This window comes from Etheostoma cragini, chromosome 3, assembly GCF_013103735.1.
Source record: "Etheostoma cragini isolate CJK2018 chromosome 3, CSU_Ecrag_1.0, whole genome shotgun sequence".
Taxonomy (NCBI): Eukaryota; Metazoa; Chordata; class Actinopteri; order Perciformes; family Percidae; genus Etheostoma; species Etheostoma cragini.
The window spans coordinates 28,988,452-29,001,805 of NC_048409.1; the positions used below are offsets into that span (position 1 = coordinate 28,988,452).

The 13,354-nt window shown below is 43.7% G+C and overlaps 1 long non-coding RNA gene across 1 annotated transcript; it reads left to right on the forward strand.

Moving 5' to 3' along the window:
- Positions 1-7,706: 7,706 nt before the first annotated feature.
- LOC117941844 lies at positions 7,707-13,084 on the forward strand. Its single transcript, XR_004655993.1, has 3 exons — positions 7,707-7,885; positions 10,183-10,188; positions 13,074-13,084. It is a non-coding gene; the product is annotated as an uncharacterized LOC117941844 (long non-coding RNA).
- The last annotated feature ends 270 nt before the right edge of the window (positions 13,085-13,354 follow it).

Consider the following 13,354-nt stretch of genomic DNA (forward strand, 5'->3'; position numbering starts at 1 on the left):
TCTGTATCTCCGTGTGGATGGGAAGGAAAAGGAGCGCAGAAGAGCAGAGCACGAGTTGGGATAACCAGCAGAGCCCGATCAACGTATTCTTTCTTCTTTTCTTTTTGTAAAGCCGTGCGGGGCTTCTTTAACTCATCCATTAGTGGACGCATCGGGAGAGGGCGAAGAAGAAGGGATTCTGGAGAGAAGGGGGAGATCGATAAAGGTAAGACTGCTGATTGACCGGCTGTTAGTAACGCAGGGTGTGTGAGATGGCGGAGGATGCCTCGATGGGACCGAGCCCTGCTATGCAGTTGATTTTTTTCTTCTTCTTCTTTTTCTGCCATGCACGGGGATCCCAGGGCAGACTTGATCGTGGTGCAAACTGTAGTTTTATTCTTAGTGACATGAACATGAATCATCGTGGTGATGTGAGTAGGCTCTGCCATAACCCCGCGCTGTGTGTGATTGCACTCTTTCCGTCTTTTTTGGCGCCTGTGTTGGCACTGCTGGTGCCATTGTGCCAGTCTCTTGGGCAATACAGACCATTTTATTACAATCCCTCTAAAAACGTAGCCCAGTGGCGCCGTGGACAGTCCTCTCTCTGCTGGTTCGGAGAGGCTGATTGTTATTTCTGGCGTCTCACTTCTGTGCTGCCATGCATCGGCCAGGCTGCCAGCCTGCATGGGAATGTGTGCGTTGGGCCTGTGCGCGCGCGCGCGTGCGTGGATGGGTGCATCCGTTCGCGCGTGTGGGTGGGAGCGCAGTTATAGAACCCATTTTGGGGGAGCCTTCTCTCACTCTCTCTCTCTCTCTCTCTCTCTCTCTCTCTCTCTCTCTCTCTCTCTCTCTCTCTCTCTCTCTCTCTCTCTCTCTCTCTGTGTGTGTCTCACTCTCTGTTTCGAAAGCTGCCTCATCATGCCGCTCCAGTTGACTGGCATTACAGACCCATCTATTATGCAGGAGGCTAGGAGATGAGAACAGAGAGAGGGGAGGAGGAGAGAGCAGGGCGGAAGGAAAAGAGAGAGGAATAGAGATAGGTAGGGATCACGGAGTTAGGAAAGGGTGAAGTGAGAAAAGATGTTAGAAGTGAAAAGAGGGAGCAGGGGAGGAAAGGAGAAGAGTGGGAGGAGGAGGAGGGGGAACTGGGAAGGGACGGACCAGAGTGTTAAACAAGGGATGCAGAAAAAGACAAGGGCAGAGGGGAGGAGATTGCAATGCTGATGAAGTGAGGAAAACGAAAAAAGGAGAGGTTGGAATGAGGAAAGATGGCAGAAGGGAGGAGAGAGGGCAGGAGAGAATAGGGGGAGGACGGGAGGATGTAAGGAGAGTAGGAAGATCCAGTAGAGGGGCATTATATGGCAACATAATACTGGGCAGGACAACAGCAACATTTTCATGAAATATTTTATTTATATATAAATAAAGCAAAATGTTACATCAATTCACCCAATGCATGCAGATTTTCATTTCTACTTGTACTCAGAGGGGAGCAAGATAAGATCTGCTCTGAATCATAGGAATTGACAATTCATTGTGCAAAGAAGAGCATCTCTGTGAAGCCAGTAACACATGGAATAAAATCAGAGTAAATGATGTTGCTTATTAGATGGCTCGCAGTGGTGTTCCTTAAGACAGAACAGTAAACAACACAGACGAGCAGGAAACAACAGGTCGGAGATAGGGGTTGTTAGCAGACGCCTAGAAGGACCCAGGGAGTCTTTAGGAACCAATGAGAGCTCGGCACTGAGAAAGCCTCTGTTAAAAAGGACTGGAAAAAGCTGTTTATAGTTCATGGATGGATTCATAGACGTCCGTCAACCTGTGGTATAAAAAGGCAGAGCGCTTGCGCACCTACTGTACGTTTTGTTGGTGCTGAACGGGGCTCTGATTTGATTTCAGCACCACGGATAGTTCTGACGTGGTCATACTGCCACAATGAGCTGTGGATGGTTTCAGAACCACGGAGAGCTCCCACACCGTTTGGGTGCCTTGTTTGGTGAGTTTGCACTGTTTAGTGGGGAAGGAACTGGTTTTGCTGGAACATGCGCACGCTCAAAAGTAGTTTTAGTTGTGCAACAGAAAACTCAGATTGGACAGGTAGTCTAGCTAGCTGTCTGGATTCACCCTGCAGAGATCTGAGGACCAGGTAACCATGGTCCTCAGATTGGACAGATAGTCTAGCTAGCTGTCTGGATTTACCCTGCAGAGATCTGAGGACCAGGCAACCATAGTCCTCAGATTGGACAGATAGTCTAGCTAGCTGTCTGGATTTACCCTGCAGAGATCGGAGGAGAAGATAACCATGGTCCTAAGAAATCTACTGGAGTTTTAAATAAAACACTGAGAAAGCCTTAGATAGTGGACATCCAGCCGAAAAAAATGACATCCGGCAAAGTAGTGGTCCCGGATGTGGAATCTTAAACTCTGAGGCTGAATGTGGCCCTGATGGGATTTCAGCACCACGGAGAGCTCTGACATGGTCACAGTGCCATATTGAGCTGTGGATATTTTGAGAACCAGGGAGAGCTCCAACACAGTTTGGGTGCCTTAAAAGACCGTTTTATGGTTCTGCTTAGAAACAATGGCGTACCCCCGCAGACCCCTCAGCGTCTACTCCGGACCCTACGCTGTAGCCTGACGTGCATCTCTCGAAAGATGAAACTATGCGTCGCAGCGATGCACATTGCTCGGCCATGGATTGGTAGCGTTGCATTTCCCCCTACGTATGTCCTGGTTCTCCTTCTCCATAAACAACATGAAATCAAGGAGAGGTTTAACTTTTCCTGCAACACATTTCTCACCTTGGTCAGAAAGCACAAAGGAGACACTGTTTCTCTCAATGTGACTCTAGAGTCCCTAATCGCTCCGAAGCTAATCGCCTTCACTCTCTCACTTCTCCCTCGCTCTATCACCCACTCCACACACACACACACACACACACACACACACACACACACACATACATGCTGGCTTGAAGCACACACCAGCGCACATGGATAAACATCAGGCCACTTATACTGTATATAGGCTACAGTGAAAGCTCTGTGTGAAGCCTCCACACAACCATAAGACAGTCTTTAGTAAGTAAGGTCCTACATGCCTTCAGCACCATGGACAGATCCGACATAGTTTAGCACAGCCTGTCAAAGTTCATAGCTAGATTAAAGCGTTAAACAGTTGACTATTTCAGGACTAAGGAGAACTTGTTAAAGGCCTTCTGTTTCCCAGGGAGAGTGCAGTAGAAACTAACCTCTGTGGTGAGGTCTGAGGCGGGCCAAGCTCCTCCAGTACCTGATGGACATGGAGTCCTTGTGCTCTCTCGCCTCGCCTTGGATTGTGGTTGCACCTCGCTGCAGCGCTATAATCTGTTCTCGTATAATTGGTTTCTAAAATCTATTAAACCAATATATTAATCTGCAAGTATTTTGATAATTGCTTAATCGGTTTGCAGGGTTTTTGTTATAATATAAAAGTAAATCCTCTCTGATTCCAGGTTGTTAGGTGTGAATATATTCTAGTTTCTTCTTTCTTCTGTGACAGCAAACTGAATATCTTTGAATTGTGGACTAAACAAGACATTTGAGGAGGTCATCTTCGGGTTGGACAACTAATCCATTAAACTAGAAACTGATCCTCAGATTAATCGCCAATGAAAAAAATTGTTAGTTGCAGCCCTACTGTTCATCATGTCACTCCATTATACCCACTGCTATTCTTACTGTGAGTCATATTTCTATCATTTATATTGTTGAGTATTATTGTTGTTGCTTTGCATCTCTCTCTCTCAAACACACTGTCTCTCTTTCTCTCTCTCTCACTTTCTCTCTCTCTCCCTCTCTCCCTCTCTCTCTCGCGCTCTCAAATCAAATGGCATGAACAAAGAAAACATGTTGCCAAAGCAGTTAACAGAAAATGCAAATATTAGTACATATCACATACATACAATACATACAGTAGAAATCACACAGATTCTATACTGCACTGATTATTATACAACATATTATATTACAAAACAATTACATAACATCCAGCCATGTCTGTCTGAGTCTTCCTATCTCTACGGCCAGTTGGTGGTCAATGAGCTTGTATTTAATCCAGGATCTCTCTCTCTCTCTCTCTCCCTCCCTCTATATCTATATCTATATGTATATATATTTGTACATCTCTGTCTCTCTCTCTCTCTTTCAGTCAGATGGCCTCCCACCAAGAGCCAGTATCTACCTGAAGTTTCTGTCTGTATCGTATTGCAATTGCCATATCTGTCAAGATAATCGCAATTAGATATTCCTGCAGCCCTATCCAGTAATGAGGTGACGGAGACAGTACCATGGTGAAGAAGGAGACAGGCAGACAGGTTAGCACGTGGACAGACAGACAGACAGAGACACCTAATATTACTCATGCTGTAAGCAGGAGGCAGACAAGGTTGGAAAAGCAACTGGCAGACAGGTAGCCAAGGAGACACACACAACACCAGCCAGCCAGTGAGAAGCCCCCCCCCCCACCGTGTCATGCTTGATTGTGGTAATAGAGTGACATGTTTTAATGCGACTGGAGTGATGCGTTGTTTTGTGGCGGCCATTATCATAATGGAGAGCATTACAATGTGCTTCACATCCCATTAGCAGAGAGAGAGAGAGAGAGAGAGAGAGAGAGAGAGAGAATACTGCCAGCATGCTTCTTCTACTTATGACACATTCGCTGGCTGTTGTATGTTCAAGACAGCACAGAAAGGAGCTGTCATTTTTTTTTTTGGAAAGCTCCTCAAACACTAGTAGTCATATGCATCTAATCACGTGAAAGTTGCCAATGTGATTTATAACAAAAGACTCTGCATATGAAAATCTGTGAAGACAATTGTAACTAAAATAGCCATGTGTCAATTCACGAAGCTCTTAAACTGTTAGTCCCGTCAGCTGCACGATATGAGGAAAATATGCGATAACGTTGTTGAATACAGTCATAACGATATTACCTTTGTCCGCTGATCCGGTATCGGGTCGCTGGGGCAGCAGCTCCAGCAGGGGACCCCAGACTCCCCTTTCTCCACCTAGTACAGACTCCCCTTTCTCCACCTAGTCCTGGGTCTTTCCCAAGGCCTCCTCCCAGCTGGACGTCCCTCCACCTAGTCCTGGGTCTTCCCCGAGGCCTCCTCCCAGCTGGACGTCCCTCCACCTAGTCCTGGGTCTTCCCCGAGACCTCCTCCCAGCCTGACGTGCCTGGACCACCTCCCTAGGGACCCCCCCAGGAAGCATCCTTACCAGATGCCCAAACCACCTCAACTGGCTCCTTTAGACGTGAAGGAGCAGCGGCTCTACTCCGAGCTCCTCTCGGAGGACTGAGCTTCTCACCCGGTCTCTAAGGGGGACGCCAGCCCCCCTCCTGAGGAAACCCATTTTGGCCGCTTGTACCCTGGATCTCGTTCTTTCGATCATGAAATCATAAATTGTTTTGACAATAGTTAATATAAGAGGATTTTGAGTGAATCACCGTTTGTCAAAGTTTAGACCAGAGAATTTACAGTAGGTCTTGGCAATAAATCGATTTTATTTAGTTGATTAACTCAAATGTGTATTTGACGTTGATTCTTCCTGAAGGAGCACCATGCGGGACATCAGAGGCAGTGTTGAGGAACTCTTTTGCAGCTTAACACATCTACTAAACGCCGCTGACACGACGGGCTGTGACCGAGGTCTGTAGCGGCTTAACCAACTAGCAATCCCCGCTCTAGAGCATGGAGCTCCTCTTTTTCCTCCTCTTTTCCTCTTTTTTTCCTCGTTTTTTACTGCGAGTTACTGCAAAGGAGCTTGCTACAGGTATGCTACATTCAAGAGACCACGGGATGTTAATGTACGTTACTCAGCAAGCACTTGGTTTTCTCCGTTCACGTTAACGGTGCGCTGGACTCCGCTGGGACTTGTGGAAGAGAATGGCTGCATCAGCAAGTAAACTGGAAGGCTGTTTTACTCCCTTTAAACATCGGTTAAAGTGACTCTTCTCTCTAATACAGATGATGCTGAGTCATTAATAAATCATGACAAAACAAATGTGTTTTTACACGAGTCCACATGTTAGCAAATATAAACTTAGGTAGCTTGTTGGATAGATAGCTAATGTTAGCTTGCTAATTCCACCCAACTTGTTTTCACCAGCCGTGACAAGAGTGAATGAATACTAATAAGTCATTAAGTTGTTAAACTTTCCTAATTTAGTTAGCTTGCTTGCCAGCAGGCTCAGTTCTCAGTTCAGCATCATCTGTACTAGAGGAGATACTCACTTCACCCCATGTTAAAAGTGGATTAAATAGCCTTGCCAGCCTACTTACTGGAGTTTCACAACCACACATATCCTCCAAGTACAATTATGTATGCATTATTTGTTACCCCCTCCCCCCCATAAAGGCTTGTTATGTAAAAGCCTCCCCAGTGACAGATAAGCAGGTGAGAGGCCGCCACAGATATCCAGATCATGATGTGTGATTTACATTTTTTTTAACAAATTCTGCATCCTGTTTGGTTAAAGAATTAATCTGTGGCTTAATCCCTGAGCCCAGAGCTATACCCACAATCCCTCCCATCTATCCACCCATCCATCTGTTTCTTCATCCATCTGTCCATCCAGCCAGCTCGCTTGCCTCGCTGCTTTCTTCCCTTTTTCTGTTCTTTCCAGATATTCTCCGACTGGGAGATGTGTTGCAGGGGCCTCCGCTTGCTTACTAGAGACATTACGTTTCAATGAAATGCTTCGATGAAGACGCTATCTGTACTTCATTCTTTTGTCCCCAGGAGGTCCTTTGTATCAGAAAAATGTCCTTTCCTTTTCACCGTCACTTGCTTTTGGAGCCTCGCATTAAGTGTTTTGTCTTTTTTATTATTAGCAGTGGTGTGCAAATACAGCAAGAATACCCCACCACCACTACTGCTACTGCACAGAATAGGAACTTAAAATGACTGTAATTTAGGATGATTTTCCCTAAAGCGCAGGGAACTGTGGTGCATGTTTATCTTAATTCCATCCCATTGTAGAACACATCTCTTTAACGTAAGGAGGTGTAGTCTGATCCTGATACTTGCATTTAGACGCCATGCTTCTTCTTCTTTTTAAACGTCTTTTTATTGTTCTTTTAGAGAGCATACACATTCTATAAATTATTACAGAATTAGTTTCACAAAGAAACATTTGCATACACAGAGACAAACACAATAGGTCATTGTTAGAAAAAACAACTAAGTTTTGTGTTAAACTGTTGCATGAAGATTTCGAGAAGGTCCGATGCCATTTTTTGCTTCCTGATACCGGTTCCAATCCTTGAACTTGCATATCGGCCGACACTGACTACTGAGCCAATACCAGCGTGTCACATACTTTATTATGTTTTAACAACTGTATACTACTATCCCTGTATGGATGTGATATGATCTGATGTGATCTGTTGTTGGTCTGGCTCAGGTTAAACACTGAATGCAATGAAGGCTGTAGAACTTTCTTTTATCATCCAGTTTGGAGTCATAACGGGAAAAACCACATAAATAATATCCTTTAATGTATATTTTCATTAGGACTTTATTATGAGGTATTGCATAACCTCCAGGACTTACCAATACCAGTATCGGAGACAATACCAATACTGGTATTGGTAGTGGAACATCTCTAATGAAAACTACATTGTAATAATACATTTTTTTTATATAGCGCTTTACATCGTAATCAAAGACACTATACAGTAAATCCAGCACATATAGCACATTAAAAAATAGAGCACCACGTAAAACATGTATATTAAAAGCAATTGAAAACAATAAAAGATGTAACTATCAGGTGAGAAATGGAGGACTATTGTATGTGGAAAGCTAATCTGAAGAGGTGTGTTTTGATTGGTGTTTTGAATGTGTCCAGGGTAGTAGTCCTGGATGGGGTATCCAGAGGGAGGGAGCTGTAACAAGGGGGGTGATTGTGGCGATGGAGCAGGTCTGTGAAGTAGGAAGGCGCTTGGTTATGGAGGGCTTTGTGGGTTGGGTGAGGAGGAGTACTTTGAACCATTATGGGGGGGGGGGGGTTGTGGCGATGGAGCAGGTCAGTGAGGTAGGAAGACGCCCGGTTATGGAGGGCTTTGTGGGTTGCGTGAGTAAGAGTACTTTGAACCATTATAGGGGGGCTGTGGCGAGGGAGCAGGTCTGTGAGGTAGGAAGACGCCCGGTTATGGAGGGCTTTGTGGGTTGGGTGACGAGGAGTACTTTGAACTGTTATGACCATTATCTATTGTAAGAATAGAAAGCGCCTCAGGGCAAAGCACATGTGTGGGAGCTCAATGGTGACTCATGGGAGTAACCCATTGACTATAATGATGAGAATATGTATACTGATTGTCTATTGTGTAGCTGTGGGAGTTTCTGCTTCAAAGGGGATCTGCTGAGGATGTTCGCCAGTCGAACTCTGTACTTTTGTGGGGCACGTAATTGCTTCCTTGCTGCAAGTAAACAAGCTGAAATTCAACTCCAGTGACTCCGTAAAATCCAAAGCTATTCATAGACAGGAGTCTATGCTGTGTCCATAGAAACAAAAATGTCAGACTCTGCTCCTCTGTCTTGTGGTGTGCCCCAAGGTTCTGTGCTCGGCCCCCTGCTGTTCAGTCTGTATTTGCTTCCTCTTGGAAAGATTATTGGTAGTTTTGAGGAAATATCTTACCATTGTTATGCTGATGACATCCAATTATATTTATCTTTTAGCCCTGATAGGCTAGACAAACTGTCCTTGAGGTTCACTTGTTTAGCCTCCATCAAAAAATGGATACCTGACAATTTTTTTCCAATAAATTCAAATAAAACTGACATGATGATTTTTGCCCCAGACAGCAATACCCCTACGATTAGGCAGGCCATCGGGGCTCTATCACTCTCTGATTGTATTGTTGTGCAAAATCTGGGTGTAATTTTTGAAAAAATCAATGGGTTTTTTTCTATCTCAGGAACATTGCTGAGATCAGATCTGTGGTCTCTAAAAAAGTGATGGAGATACTTGTTTATGCTTTTATTTCTTTGAGTTTGGAATAATGCAATGTACTGTACACTTGTTTAATTAAATCATACATGGACAAACTGCAAGTTGTACAGAATGCAGAAGCAAGACTTTTGTCTAAGACCAGCAGGAGATCCACATTACTCCAGGGCTTAAGGAACTTCATTTGCTACCAATAGGTTTTTAAAGTGTATTTTAAAATAAATTGTAATCACTGCTTATAGAGCCTTGCATGATCAAGCTCCCTCTTACATCCAGAATCTATTGCAAGTGAAAAACCACAATAAACAGTCATGACCAGGGACCACCCTGAAACATCAGAAACACAGTTTCAGAATCAAATCGTTCTTGTCTCTCCTCTGTGCTTTAGTGACTTTATTGGTGTAAAAACCCCAGACAAACCAGATCCCCTATGAGGATGGTAAAAGATCAACCCAGAATTGAATTAAAAGCTCAGAGCATATAACTCTGAAGTCTAACAAGGGGGTACTTTTCTTTTCACCCCCCTTCCTCCCTCTGCCTCCACCAGTGAGTCTTCACTTGTGATCTGACAGCACAGGGATTAATGAGAAAATGGTAAAAACGTGTTGAGTTTAAATTGAATGTGAGCCGACGCGGTGCAGACCCCGCTGAGAGCAGACACTGTGAGGACACATGACAACTCCAGTGTAAATTCAACATGGGTGTCAGCGTGCCACTCTCAGGACAGCGATCTTATTCTCATCACGTCTCGCTGTCGTTCTCCTTCCACACCACTGTCGATCACTCTCACTCTGTCCTTTTCTTTCTCCTTTTTTTTAACCTCTCTCTATTCGTTTCCTCTCTCCATACCCTTCTTCCTCTTTTACTCGACTTATTTCTCCCCCTGTCTCTCTTTTTCAAGTAGAAGGTCACATGTGACAGCTCCCTGATGGATCGGGCTGTATGATTGGAGAGAACTGAACATAATGACACCCTGTGTGTTTGGGGATGTGTGTGTTGTTCTCTGCATGGTCAGGGTAGGAAATATTAAAAAAAGAATTATGAGCAAAAATGTTTGTGTGTGTGTACAAGAAGTCTTTTTTCTTGTTTGTTTGTGAACTGCGCATGCGCACTCACACAAAGACACACACACACACACACACACACACACACACACACACACACACACGCACAAACAGTCGATTTTTATCTAGCTGCTAACAGCACTCAGTCCCACTGTTCACACTAACCTGAGCCACATAATTGGCAAATGTAACCCACCAACAAGTTTTTGTTTCCGTAGCGGCCATCTTACTTCCTGGCAATTGATACGAACCGGAATCCAGACCAGGGACCCCCTACTGCATATGTTATGATAAATGGGTCGCATATTAAACTGGGCCTACAATAATGTGCAGGGTGGCAGAAAGACCTCATACATACCTTTTGTTGTGACTGCAATATATTTAGATTATTTATGATTTAATGTTGAACATAGATGTAGCACATTAAATCCTTAAGCTTGACTTTATCTGTGGATGTCTTTAATGTTGCGTACATTTAAAAAATCTAGTCACAAATAGGCCAATTTATCTTTGCTTATAACATGTAGGAATCATGTTAATGTCTATATTTTCAGATATATTTAATTTTGAACTTTGAAAATAATTAAACAATATCTTGGGCCCCCACTGTAGTAACTCTGAGGACCCCCTTAGAACTTCTCTGGTCCTGAATCATATCAAGCCTCCCAGGGGCCAAAGTGTGTGTGTGTGTGTGTGTGTGTGTGTGTGTGTGTGTGTGTGTGCGGCTAAGCCCCCTTTGAGATTAAAAGACTTTACAGATTTTACAGGCAGAAATACATGCTGTGTACAAGAGCTGTGTTTGTGTGTGTGTGTGTGTGTGTGTGTGTGTGTGTGGCAGGCAGATGGAGGTTGCTGTAAGGTGAATCCTCTGTAGATTTACCCTCCCATTTCACTGTCCATCAAACACAGTATGAGTGCACACTCACACACTCACACACACACACACACACACACACACAACCTCACACACCGAATCACAGCAGAGTAGTAAATCAGCACTCTTTGTTCTAGTGAAACCTGATTTCTTCTCTTCTCCTCTGAAGTATTTATGCTCTTTTGCATCTTGTTTTTCGTGTTCATGAGTCACAAAAGTCAAATCAAGTCTCAAGGCTCCGTAACAGACTGATACGTCTATTTCTGGAACATATTCTGTCCACAGAACAAATGGTACAGGATTGCTTTAGAGCCAAGTAGTGCTTGCTACAGTTGCATTTCTTGTGAGTCCGCAAATTGCATATACTTGACAAGTTGAATCGCAGGACACCATCGGCCGCTTTGAGTCGAGTCGGTTCAGAGAGCCGCAGACTTATCCTGCATCGTTCTGAAATGATTTTGTCTCGCGAATCTTTTGGTCTGCACTCGGCTCAAGTGGTCATAGCTTTATTTTTGCAACTTTAATTTATGAATGAACATCTATTGCATTCAAGCCGTTGCCAAATGAGTTGCTACAAAGCTAATGAAGACTATCAGCTCCACACAACTCTCTCTGGATTTGTCAGTACGACTATGTTCAGAAGATTGTGGTGTTCAGTGACTTTCCTGTGCAGAAACTCAAGGGACGATAATGACCTCTTCTGAAGAGACCATCATGTTTTTTTAATCCTAGCACTCTGACCGTTTTGTTGTCATTACTTTGCATTTCTCATGAGGACGGCAAAAAACTACGCACTAAAACATAGAACAGTAAATATAATTCACAAACGTACATCTCTCTACCGTAATAAAGCCTTTTAAAAAAAAAAGTCATATCAGGAGATCCAAAATTTAAGACAATACCTAGTCTCATATCAGTGCCAAGACCACATTTATATAGTGTCCAGACCTACGCTGTATTTCAGGTAAGGTGTTTTGCCTTTGCTACAAAAAACAACTCTGTGCATGGCATCACGAGAGCAGGCGTCTTAACAGGTTACTAGATCTAGAATAGTTCGGTCATCTGCAGCTGTAACGGTTGTCACTGCATCTTTTTTAAGATTATTTTTTTTCCTTTTTATTATAGTAACAACACTAAAGGTGACGAGTGTTGGCTCACTTTTACTCACAACATGCTAACCTGCAACATAGGATTCCATTCACTACCCTAAGCTAACTAGCGGCGGCGCTAACGGTGTTGCGCCGGATTAAAACAATGGATGCACTGAGACAAAACATGCGTTGGACCACCTATCTACAGCTCAGGGAGAGCGTGATAAGCCTTGTTACAACAAACGGTGGCGTGTTCCTTTAACTCCTTACATTTTGAATTGAATTAACCTTGTCTTGATTAAATTGGAACCTATTTTGTATCTACAGTATCTTAATATCAAGTCTAAAATCAATCCAGGGAAATAATCTATTCGGAACATCTTCATCTTTGAGTTTTAGTTTGGTAAATAGGAACATATTCATAACAGCATTGTAACATTTATTGAAGCTTACCAGCAGTAGATTCAATCAGGTCTTTCAAAAGGATTTTGATTCAATAAGCAGGTTTGATACTGGTTTTAATTTGATAAAATACTATTGAACCCCCTAACCCAATCCCCGACCTCTCCTCTCCTTTTTGCTCCTTCTTTGCCTCCTCTCTGTCTTTTGTCTCCTCTCCTCTCCAACAGCACCCAGCAGGTGTTAAATAACCTGATAGCAACCTAAAAATACTCCCAGACATGTTGCTCTCTGTCTGTCTCCTTCTCTTTGTCTTTCTGCCAACCACTCCTTTCTCTACCTCTTCCTTATTTTCACCCTTTCCTCTTGAATCCCTTTCTCTGTTCCTCCCCTCACCCATCCCTCTCTCTTCAGCCTCTGTGTAAGAACAACCTGGGGTTCAGCTCTGATGCAGGTCTGCCCTCCTGCTGAGACAGAGCGTGGTTTTTCCAGCTGTAAACGCACAACTCACCAGGGTCAGCACAAAGTACAGGATGGAGGGATATCATAGGAAGGGAAGGAGAGAAAATCTGAAATAAACACACACACACACACACACACACACACACACACACACACACACACACACACACACACACAAACAGAGAGAGAAAGCCAGAGGGCGAGAGAGAGAGAGATGGTGCCAATTATGTGGCTCAGATTAGTGTGAACAGTGGGACAGAGTGTTGTTAGCAGCTAGATAAAAATAGACTGTGTGTGTGTTTGTGTGTGTGTGTGTGTTTGTGTGTCTTTGAGACAGTTAGTCTAAACTTCCCACGACCAATTGTAAAATTGCCTCTGTTTTGAAAAGAGAATTTGAAGGTGTGTGGTATTGTCTGCGAATGCATGCGCAGTTCACAAACGAACAAGAAAAAAGACTTCTTACACACACACACACACACACACAC